The sequence below is a fragment of the Phyllobates terribilis genome, unplaced genomic scaffold, assembly GCF_046119375.1.
Source record: "Phyllobates terribilis strain yellow unplaced genomic scaffold, ASM4611937v1 Scaffold_9__5_contigs__length_417890890, whole genome shotgun sequence".
Taxonomy (NCBI): Eukaryota; Metazoa; Chordata; class Amphibia; order Anura; family Dendrobatidae; genus Phyllobates; species Phyllobates terribilis.
The window spans coordinates 36,671,121-36,683,178 of NW_027362769.1; positions in this window are offsets into that span (position 1 = coordinate 36,671,121).

Consider the following 12,058-nt stretch of genomic DNA (forward strand, 5'->3'; position numbering starts at 1 on the left):
TTATTAGCCATGGTAAACTTCCTCCTCCACATCTGATTGGAGGGCTAGCGTCACATGGACACTAGCCCCAATCAGATCTGGGAGGGGACAGAGGTGACACTCCCCTCAGCCAATGGCTGATGCCATAAGCATCAGGCCATGCCCAGATTGAAATATTTCACCAATTTTCAATGGTGAAATATTTCATTCATTCCGATTGGCAGTTTCACTAAAAGTGAAAGTGAAACTGCCAATCGGAGGGGTCCTAGGCACGGGGGGGTTAATCCACCCCCCTGGGGTCAACTTCAGCTTGTCTAGTTGCATCAGCAAATGTGACACCTGAGTGACCCCGCTCGCACGAGCTGCAGGGGCGCGATCCTTCCATGTCACAGACGCTGTGACATGGTTTGGGAATGCACCGATTTCCATGTCACAGACGCAGTGACACGGGTCGGGAAGGGGTTAAATTGTTATTGAGGTTTTTCTGAAATTTTGGCAGTCCTTGAACTCGCTGAATATTCTAAAACTGGATAGCAGACCCTTTCCTTTCTAATGGGAACATGTCATTACTGTGGCCCACCTTTATGTGTCTTTAAATTGTTATTGGCAATGTCCGAAATTTTCACAGACCTTGTACTCGCTGAATATTCTAAAACTGGATAGCAGACCCTTTCCTTTCTAATGGGAACATGTCATTACTGTGGCCCACCTCTATGTGTCTTTAATTTGTTATTGGGGTTTTTCTGAAAATTTGGTAGCCCTTCTATTCACTGCATACCCTATAACTATATTCTTTCTAATGGGAACATATTGTTACTGTGGCCTACGTCTATGTGACATTAAATTGTTATTAGGGACTTCCTAAATTTTGTCAGCCATTGTATTCACTCCATACCCTATAACTGGATAGCTGACCCTTTTATTTCTAATGGGAACATGTCGTTACTGTAGCCCACCTCTATGTGTCTTTAAATTGTTATTGTTGTTTTTCCTAAATTTTGGCAGCCCTTTTTCTCACTGCATACCATCCACCACTGGATAGCAGACACGCTCCTTTTTAATGTGAACATGTAGTTAGTGTGGCCCACCCCTATGTGTCTTTAAATTGTTATTGGGGATTTCCTAAATTTGACAGCCATTGTACTCACTGCATACCCTCTAACTGGATAGCAGACCCGCTCATTTCTAATGGGAACGTGTCATTACAAAGGCCCACCTCTATGTGTCTTTAAATTGTTATTGGGATTTTTCTGAAATTTTGGCAGCCCTTGTACTCACTGCATACCTTATAACTGGATAGCAGACCCTCTCCTTTCTAAGAAGATGTTCTTACTGAGGCCCACATCTATCTGTCTTTAAATTGTTATTGGGGTTTTTCCTAAATTTTGGCAGCCCTTTTACTCAATGCATACTCTATAACTGGATTGCAGAACCTGTCCCTTCTAGGAAGATGTCATTACTGAGGCCCACCTCTATCTGACTTTAAATTGGTATTGGGGTTTTTCCTAAATTTTGACAGCCCTTGTATTCACTGCATACCGTATAACTGTATAGCAGAACCCCTCCTTTCTAGGAATATTTCGTTACTGTGGCCCACCTCTATGTGTCTTTAAAATGTTATTGGGGTTTTTCCTAAATTTTGGCAGCCCTTGTACTTACTGAATACCCTGTAACTGGATAGCAGACCATCTTCTTTCTAATGAAAACATGTTGTTACTGAGGCCCACATTTATGTGGTTTTAAATTGTTATTGGGGTTTTTCCTAAATTTTGGCAGCCCTTGTACTCAATGTGTAGCACCCTGAGGATTCGGCTGCTACAGGGGTATTGCACCTCAACCCAGAGGTGTGATATTCCACTCCCGGGTAAGGATGGAGTGTGGAACTGAGCTCGGTAGGCTGCATGCACTACACACATCCCATTTCCGAGGAGCAGACCAACGGTACTCCCACTTAGAAATGTGCAGGTATGACCGAGTCTGTTCCTGGCTGGAGTGGGAGGGGGGTGGTACATCCCAAGTAGTGTAGGGGCAGATAGGGGGAGCAGCCTGGGTAAAGATAGGAGCTCATTGGGTGCTGGTCACCTGAGCTCACACATAGAGGGTGTATATAAGGTGGGCACCATCAAAGATCAGGGTCAGTCTGTCAGAGAAAGAAGCAGAGGTCCAGATGAGCCTGCAGAGAGAGAGTGGAGCAGAGAAGGAAAGACCCAGAGGAGACAAAGAGAGGACTCTGAGAACCCAAATTCAAGCTACGGGTGAAGAGTCGGCATTAGGGTACCGGATCCCAAACTGGTGGGGGGCAAAAGCACACCCTAGCCAGAGACCGGAGGCCGTGGGCAGCGTCTGCCACGGCCACCCACCACATCCACCCCGAAGGCAAACCACGTGGAGGGTCAGGGAACCCAAGGCCAAGGGTCTCCCAACAGAAGGCCCGAGGGAGCTGGACCTAGGTGGATCACTAGTGGGGACGGCCAGAGGAAAGGACAGAAGGAGAGCTCAGGGTCACGCTCCGGACTTGTTTGGGGGTTTGCTGAATCCAGGACCTGGTGGACGCAGCACGGCTCGGGTGGTCACTTGAAGCTGGAGTGACCGGAACATCAGCAGTGAGTAAATACCCTAAACTGCACAACCCGACTCTGTCTTCACTTAACATCTATGCTGCACCACCACAACCCCCATCCTCTGCACCTGACCCCCTGAGGCTATACCCCACCCGTTGGGGGTTATACTACCAAAAGCTGCACCAACACCATCAGCCTCAGCGGACCCTGCTGCAGCGGCGGCCGTAGTGACCGCAATACAACGGGTGGCGTAGTCGACATTAAGAACTTTATAACATCTGTAGGACTGCCACATACTCTGAGCTTGACACCCTGGGCACGGACCGGGTCACAGCCACTCGGAAGACTACAACCCCCATCTGATCCGGCTCCGGGTATTCCCCTAAAGAATATGGCCCAGGGGGCGCGTCAACTTTGGCGTAGTCGGCAGGATTACGTGCCCGCAACAACCGGGTACTGCGTGCCTGAAGAAAAGAACGAGTTTACCTCAAAAAGAAGTCTCCTGCCGGTTCCGGAGGGTCCCCGCCATCGGACTCCATCACAGGTCGATTCCCGCCGGTTGTCCGCCATTAACAGCTTTTTCCCGCCATCTGCAGAGTTTCCCGCCACTGGGAGACGATTCCCGCCATTTCCAAAGGTTTCCCGCCTTGTCAGAGCGGACGCCATTATGGGCGTGCCAGAGGATGGCAAGAGGCCGCCTCCCATCGTGGGCCAGGACCGAAAATGGCGCCAAAAGTGGAAACCGCCCCCACCAACAGAGACTGTGATGCTAGAGGTGTCTGTCAGCGTGAAAGAACTGCCCCTGGAGCTGACAATCACCAAGTGGCCCCGGGACCGCCCTCGAAGTGGGAGGACTGAGAAGGAGAGAGCAAAGATGGGTGTCGCTTGGAGCAGTCTGGAGCGAGCGCACCCGGAGGCAAGAAGCCTGGAGAAGAGTATCGGAGGAGCTTACCCAGAGATGGCGAGAAAGCAGAGCAGCACCGGCCCGCTGGCCAGGAGCCTGCTGGAGACAACAGGAGGAGAGCAGAGCAGCACCGACCCGTTGGTCAGGAGCCTGCTGGAAGTAACGACCCCACTAGGCCTAGTGGAGGTCCTAGCACAGCTCCCCCGAGATCGGGAGTGTGCGCAGACCGCTCTGGAGGGCCTCGCAAGGAGGATGGCCCGGGTGCAGCGAGAGACGTTGGCGGAGTGGAGCCGAGAGATGGCCCAGCAGACCGAGACCCGTCAGCGGAGCACGCCACCCAAGACGAGGAGACAGACCGCCTCTGAGGATGGCGCGGGAGGACTCAAGGCCGGAGACGGCGCCGAGAAGGGAGCCGAATGAGTGGAGGCAGGTAAAGGGGACGTCTATACCCCAAACCGGGAAACCGCGTACCTGCCCCAGCTCCCCGTCGCAGAGCCCGAAGTCTATCCTGCCGTGCCCGTCGCTGCAACGTCACCGCCGCAGACTAGGCCTCAAACGGGAGCCGCGACCCCTGTGACGTCACACGCCTCGACCCCGAGCGTGACCAAGCAGGAAGTACCACCAGCCTGGTCACAAGGCCTAGTACCCCCGGGCGCCGCAATACCAACAGCGCCCCCTACCTCCGTGGAGCCCCCGGCCTGGTCGCAGGGCCAAGTAGCCCAGGGCGCCGCCGTCCTTACGGTGCCCTTCACTTTCCAGGTGCCCCAGGCCTGGCCGCAAGGCCTGGGCAACCCGGGCGCTAACACCACCGCGCCCATAAGACCAAGAGTGCCGCATCTGGGAGAGGACCTGTTTACCCAACACACGTGCCCGGATGGGCAGCCTTTTATCTGGCCACAGGAATATCATGAACTGGAACGGCAGAGGAAGGCTGGGGCCATGTGTGCACCCCTGATCCCGGCTCCAAAGCCCGTAAAGAGGATCTCGCCCCCGCTAGAAGAGGCCCAATTTGAGTGGGACCCCACAGGAGAAGATCTCATGGGGTTCACTCAGGAGACTCGGGCAGCTGCAGCGGAGCGTGCTGAGTGCTGCCGCCAACAGCTCGAGGTCTTCGAGAGGGAGCGGAGAGAGAGGCGGGTCCGGGAACAGCAAGCTCAAATAAGGAGCGCGGAGCAGAAGAGCCGGGCCAGGAGAGACCCCCGTGCAGCGCATAGTCCCCGCACCACCGGGACTGTGATCAAGTTTAACACGCAGCATGGGTGGGGCTTCATCCGAGACCACCGCACCCTAGGCGACGTCTTCGTGACCAGGAGAGACGTTGAGTCCCACCTACCGGAGGGACACAGAGGTCGTGACCTTTACATCGGGGACGAGGTCACCTTCACCCGGCACAAGTGTGCCAAAGGACCCTACGCCCTCCATGTGCATCGCCTGACGGAGGAAGAGCTGCGGTGTGAGGAAGAACAAGAGGACCCGGACGGGTCTGAAGCTAAAGGAAACCATAAAGAAAGAGCAGGAGGACGTCGTCGTTAAGTACAGCGAAGCAGAAGCTGTATATAGTTGCCCGTCGGGGCACAGTGAACTGTTGACAATATAGTCCCCGTTGGGACCAGCATGTGTGAACTGTTTACCCGTTTATCCCTTTAATCCCACTGACCGAGGACTGAGAGCGGTCATCCCTATTCCCATTACCTGGCCGAGGACTGAGAGCGGCCACTACCCCTTTATATATAGTTGCGCGTCCTAAAGCGCCCCCTACCGGTTTTATAGGAAAACCATTTTTCTAAGAGACTGTCGCACTTTTCCTGGACACACGTTGCACAGTGTCCGGAGGAGGAACCAGAAAAAGAAGAGAGAATGTTTATATGAAAAGTTTTTATATGATGTTTTATTATGTTGTTTATGCAAAAAAAAAAAAATGTATGTTTGTGGATGTTTTTGTCTTACAGCCCGAGGACGTGCTGTGATTTACCAGGGGGGAATGTAGCACCCTGAGGATTCGGCTGCTACAGGGGTATTGCACCTCAACCCAGAGGTGTGATATTCCACTCCCGGGTAAGGATGGAGTGTGGAACTGAGCTCGGTAGGCTGCATGCACTACACACATCCCATTTCCGAGGAGCAGACCAACGGTACTCCCACTTAGAAATGTGCAGGTACGACCGAGTCTGTTCCTGGCTGGAGTGGGAGGGGGGTGGTACATCCCAAGTAGTGTAGGGGCAGATAGGGGGAGCAGCCTGGGTAAAGATAGGAGCTCATTGGGTGCTGGTCACCTGAGCTCACACATAGAGGGTGTATATAAGGTGGGCACCATCAAAGATCAGGGTCAGTCTGTCAGAGAAAGAAGCAGAGGTCCAGATGAGCCTGCAGAGAGAGAGTGGAGCAGAGAAGGAAAGACCCAGAGGAGACAAAGAGAGGACTCTGAGAACCCAAATTCAAGCTACGGGTGAAGAGTCGGCATTAGGGTACCGGATCCCAAACTGGTGGGGGGCAAAAGCACACCCTAGCCAGAGACCGGAGGCCGTGGGCAGCGTCTGCCACGGCCACCCACCACATCCACCCCGAAGGCAAACCACGTGGAGGGTCAGGGAACCCAAGGCCAAGGGTCTCCCAACAGAAGGCCCGAGGGAGCTGGACCTAGGTGGATCACTAGTGGGGACGGCCAGAGGAAAGGACAGAAGGAGAGCTCAGGGTCACGCTCCGGACTTGTTTGGGGGTTTGCTGAATCCAGGACCTGGTGGACGCAGCACGGCTCGGGTGGTCACTTGAAGCTGGAGTGACCGGAACATCAGCAGTGAGTAAATACCCTAAACTGCACAACCCGACTCTGTCTTCACTTAACATCTATGCTGCACCACCACAACCCCCATCCTCTGCACCTGACCCCCTGAGGCTATACCCCACCCGTTGGGGGTTATACTACCAAAAGCTGCACCAACACCATCAGCCTCAGCGGACCCTGCTGCAGCGGCGGCCGTAGTGACCGCAATACAACGGGTGGCGTAGTCGACATTAAGAACTTTATAACATCTGTAGGACTGCCACATACTCTGAGCTTGACACCCTGGGCACGGACCGGGTCACAGCCACTCGGAAGACTACAACCCCCATCTCATCCGGCTCCGGGTATTCCCCTAAAGAATATGGCCCAGGGGGCGCGTCAAATGCATACCCCATAACTAGATTGCACAACCTGTCCTTTCTAAGAAGATGTCATTACTGAGGCCCACCTCTATCTGACTTTAAATTGGTATTGGGGTTTTTCCAAAATTTTCACAGGCCTTGTATTCACTGCATACCCTATAACTGAATAGCAGAACCCCTCCTTTCCAGGAACATATCATTACTGCGGCCAACCTCTATCTGTCTTTAAATTGTTATTGTGGTTTTTCCTTAAATTTTGGCAGCCCTTGTACTTACTGAATACCCTGTAACTGGATAGCAGACCCTCTTCTTGCTAATGAAAACATGTTGTTACTGAGGCCCACATCTATGTGTCTTTAAATGGTTTTGGGGGTTTTTCCTAAATTTTGGAAGCCCTTGTACTCACTGCATACTCTATAACTGGATAGCAGACCCGCTCCTTTCTAATGGGAACATGTCGTTACTGTGGCTTACCTCTACATGTCTTTAAATTGTTATTGGGGTTTTTCCTAAATTTTGTCAGCCTTTGTACTCAATGCATACCCTATAACTGGATAGCAGACCCGCTTCTTTCTAAGAAGCTGTCATTACTGAGGCCCACCTCTATGTGTCTTTAAATTGTTATTGGGGTTTTTCCTAAATTTTGACAGCACATATACGCACTGCATACCCTATAACTGTATAGCAGAGCCCCTCTTTCTAGGAACATGTCGTTACTGTGGCCCACCTCTATGTGTCTATAAATTGTTATTGGGGTTTTTCCTAAATTTTGGTAGCCATTGTACTCACTGCATGCTCTATAACTGGATAGCAGACCAGCTCATTTCTAAAAGGAACATGTCATTACTGAGGCCCACCTCTATGTGTCTTTAATTTGTTTTGTTTTTTTTTCTAAATTTTGGTAGCCCTTTAACTCACTGCATATCCTATAACTGAATAGCAGACCCACTCCTTTCTAATGGGAACATATCATTACTGAGGCCCACCTCTATATGTCTTTAAATTGTTATTGGGGTTTTTCCCAAATTTTGGCAGCCCTTGAACTCACTGCATACCCTCTAACTGGATAGCAGACCCTCTCCTTTCTAATGGGAAAATGTTGTTAATGTGGCCCACCTTTATGTGTCTTTAAATTGTTATTGGGGATTTCCTAAATTTTGACAGCCCTTGTACTCGCTGCATATTCTATAACTGGATAGCAGACCCGCTCCTTTCTAAAGGGTACATGTCGTTACTGTGGCCCACCTCTATGTGTCTTTAAATTGTAATTGTGGTTTTTCCTAAATTTTGGCAGCTCTTGTATTCACTGCATGCCCTATAACAGGATATCAGACCCGCTCCTTTCTAATGGAAACATGTCGTTACTGAGACCCACCTCTTTGTGTCTTTAATTTGTTATTCGGTTTGTTCCTAAATTTTGGCAGCCCTTGTACTCACTGCATACCCTATAACTGGATAGCAGACCCGCTACTTTCTAAAGGGTACATGTCGTTACTGTGCCCCACCTCTATGTGTCTTTAAATTGTAATTGGGGTTTTTCCTAAATTTTGGCAGCTCTTGTATTCACTGCATGCCCTATAACAGGATAGCAGACCCTCTCCTTTCTAATGGAAACATGTCGTTACTGAGGCCCACCTCTATGTGTCTTTAATTTGTTATTCGGTTTGTTCCTAAATTTTGGCAGCCCTTGTACTCACTGCATACCCTATAACTGGATAGCAGACCCGCTCCTTTCTAAAGGGAAAATATCATTACTGTGGCCCACCTTTATGTGTCTTTAAATTGTTTTTGGGGATTTCCTAAATTTTGACAGCCCTAGTACTCGCTGCATATTCTATAACTGGATAGCAGACCCACTCCTTTCTAATTGGAACAAGTTGTTACTGAGGCTCACATCTATGTGTCTTTAAATTGTTTTTGGGGTTTTTCCTACATTTTGGAAGCCCTTGTACTCACTGCATACCCTATAACTGGATAGCAGACCCGCTCCTTTCTAATGGGAACATGTAACTACTGTGGCTCACCTATATGTGTCTTTAAATTGTTATTTTCGTTTTTCTTAAATTTTGGCAGCCCTTGTACTCACTGGGTGCCTTATAACTGTATATCAGAACCGATCCTTTCAAGGAAGATGTTGTTACTGATTCCCACGTCTGTCTGTCTTTAAATTGTTATTGGGGTTTTTCCCAAATTTTGGCAGCTGTCTTACTCACTGCATGCCCTATATCTGGAAAGCAGAACCGCTCCTTACTAGGAACATGTCATTAGTTAGACTCACCTGCAGGTGTCTTTAAATTGTTATTGGGGTTTTTCCTAAATTTTGTCAGCTTTTGTACTCACTGCATACCCTATAATTGGATAGCAGACCCTCTCCTTTGTAGGAAGATGTTGTTACTAAGGGCCACCTCTATCTGTGTTTTAATTGTTATTGGGGTTTTTCCTAAATTTTGGCAGCCCTTGTACTCAATGCATACCCTATAATTGGATAGCAAAACCGCTACGTTCTAGGAAGATGTCATTACTGAGGCCCACCTCTATCTGTCTTTAAATTGGTATTGGGGTTTTTCCTAAATTTTGGCAGCCCTTGTACTCACTGCATACCCTATAACTGGATAGCAGACCCGCTCCTTTCTAATGGGAAAATATCATTACTGTGGCCCACCTTTATATGTCTTTAAATTGTTATTGGGGATTTCCGATATTTTGACAGCCCTTGTACTCGCTGAATATTCTAAAACTGGTTAGCAGAGCCATTCCTTTCTAATGGGAACATGTCATTACTGTGGCCCACCACTATGTGTCTTTAATTTGTTATTGGAGTTTTTCTGAAATTTTGGCAGCCCTTGTTTTCACTGCATACCATCCACCACTGGATAGCAGACCCGCTCCTTTTTAATGGAAACATGTAGTTACTGTGGCCCACCTCTATGTGTCTTTAAATTGTTATTGGGGATTTCCTAAATTTGACAGCCCTTGTACTCACTGCATACCCTATAACTGGATAGCAGACCCTCTCCTTTCTAATTGGAACATGTCATTACAAAGGCCCACCTCTATGTGTCTTTAAATTGTTATTGTTTTTTTTTTTTAATTTTGGCAGCCCTTGTACTCACTGCATATCCTATAACTGGATAGCAGACCCTCTCCTTTCTAGGAAGATGTCATTACTGAGGCCCACCTCTATCTGTCTTTAAATTGGTATTGGAGTTTTTCCTAAATTTTGGCAACCCTTGTACTTATTAAATACCCTATACCTGGAAAGCAGACCCTCTTCTTTCTAATGAAAGCATGTCGTTACTGAGGCCCACCTCTACATGTCTTTAAAATGTTATTGGGGTTTTTCCTAAATTTTGTCAGCCCTTGTACTCAATGCATACCCTATAACTGGATAGCAGACCTGCTTCTTTCTAAGAAGATGTCATCACTGAGGACTACCTCTATCTGGCTTTAAATTTGTATTGTGGTTTTTCCTAAATTTTGACAGCCCTTGTACTCACTGCATACCCTATAACTGTATAGCAGAACCCCTCCTTTCTAGGAACACGTGTTTACTGTGGCCCACCTCTATGTGTCTTTAAATTGGTATTGGGGTTTTTCCTAAATTTTGTAAGCCCTTCTACTCACTGCATACCCTATAACAGGATAAAAGACCTGCTCCTTTCTAATGGTAACATGTTACTGTGGCTTACCTCTATATGTCTTTAAATTGTTATTGGGGTTTTTCCTAAATTTTGGCAGCCCTTGTACTCATGCATGCTCTAAAATTGGAAAGCAGGCCCGCTCCTTTCTAATGGGAACATGTCATTACTGAGGCCTACCTCTATGTGTCTTTAAATTGTTAGAGGTTTTTTCCTAAATTTTGGCAGTCCTTGTACTCAATGCATACCCTATAACTGGATAGCAGACCCGCTCCTTTCTAGGAAGATGTCATTACTGAGGCTCACCTCTATCTGTCTTCAAAATGGTATTGGGGTTTTTCCTAAATTTTTACAGCCCTTGTACTCACTGTATACCCTATAATTGTATAACAGAACCCCTACTTTCTAGGAACATGTCGTTACTGTGGCCCACCTCTATGTGTCTTTAAATTGTTATTGGGGTTTTTCCTAAATTTTGTCAGCCCTTGTACTCACTGCATACCCTAAAACTGGATAGCAGACCCTCTACTTTCTAATGGGTACATGTCGTTACTGAGGCCAAACTCTATGTGTCTTTAAATTGTGTTGGGGGTTTTTCCTAAATTTTGGCAGCCCTTGATTTCACTGTATATCGTATAACTGGATATTAGACCCTCTCCTTTCTAATGGAAACAAGTCGTTACTGTGGCCCACCTTTATGTGTCTTTAAATTGTTATTGGGGTTTTTCCTAAATTTTGGCAGCCCTTTTACTCAATGCATGCTCTATAACTGGATAACAGACAAGCTCATTTCTAAAGGGAACATGTCGTTACTGAGGCCCACCTCTATGTGTCTCTAATTTGTTTTTGGGGTTTTTCCTAAATTTTGGTAGCCCTTTAACTCACTGCATACCTTATAACTGAATAGCAGACCCTCTCCTTTCTAATGGGAACATGTCGTAACTGTGGCCCACCTCTATGTGTCTTTAAATTGTTATTGGGTTTCTTCCTAAATATTGGCAGCCCTTGTACTCACTGCATACCCTATAACTGGATAGCAGACCCGCTTCTTTCTAAGAAGATGTCCTTACTGAGGACTACCTCTATCTGGCTTTAAATTTATATTGGGGTTTTTCATAAATTTTGACAGCCCTTGTACTCACTGCATACCCTATAACTGTATATCAGAACCCCTCCTTTCTAGGAACTTGTGTTTACTGTGGCTCTCCTCTATGTGTCTTTAAATTGGTATTGGGGTTTTTCCTAAATTTTGGAAGCCCTTCTACTCACTGCATACCCTATAATAGGATAACAGACCTGCTCCTTTCTAATGGGAACATGTTGTTACTGTGGCTTACCTCTATATGTCTTTAAATTGTTATTGGGGTTTTTCCTAAATTTTGGCAGCCCTTGTACTCAATGCATACCCTATAACTGGATAGCAAAACCGCTACGTTCTAGGAAGATGTCATTACTGAGGCCCACCTCTATCTGTCTTTAAATTGGTATTGGGTTTTTTCCTAAATTTTGGCAGCCCTTGTACTCACTGCATACCCTATAACTGGATAGCAGACCCGCTCCTTTCTAATGGGAAAATATCATTACTGTGGCCCACCTTTATATGTCTTTAAATTGTTATTGGGGATTTCCGCTATTTTGACAGCCCTTGTACTCGCTGAATATTCTAAAACTGGTTAGCAGACCCATTCCTTTCTAATGGGAACATGTCATTACTGTGGCCCACCACTATGTGTCTTTAATTTGTTATTGGAGTTTTTCTGAAATTTTGGCAGCCCTTGTTTTCACTGCACACCATCCACCACTGGATATCAGACCCGCTCCTTTTTAATGGG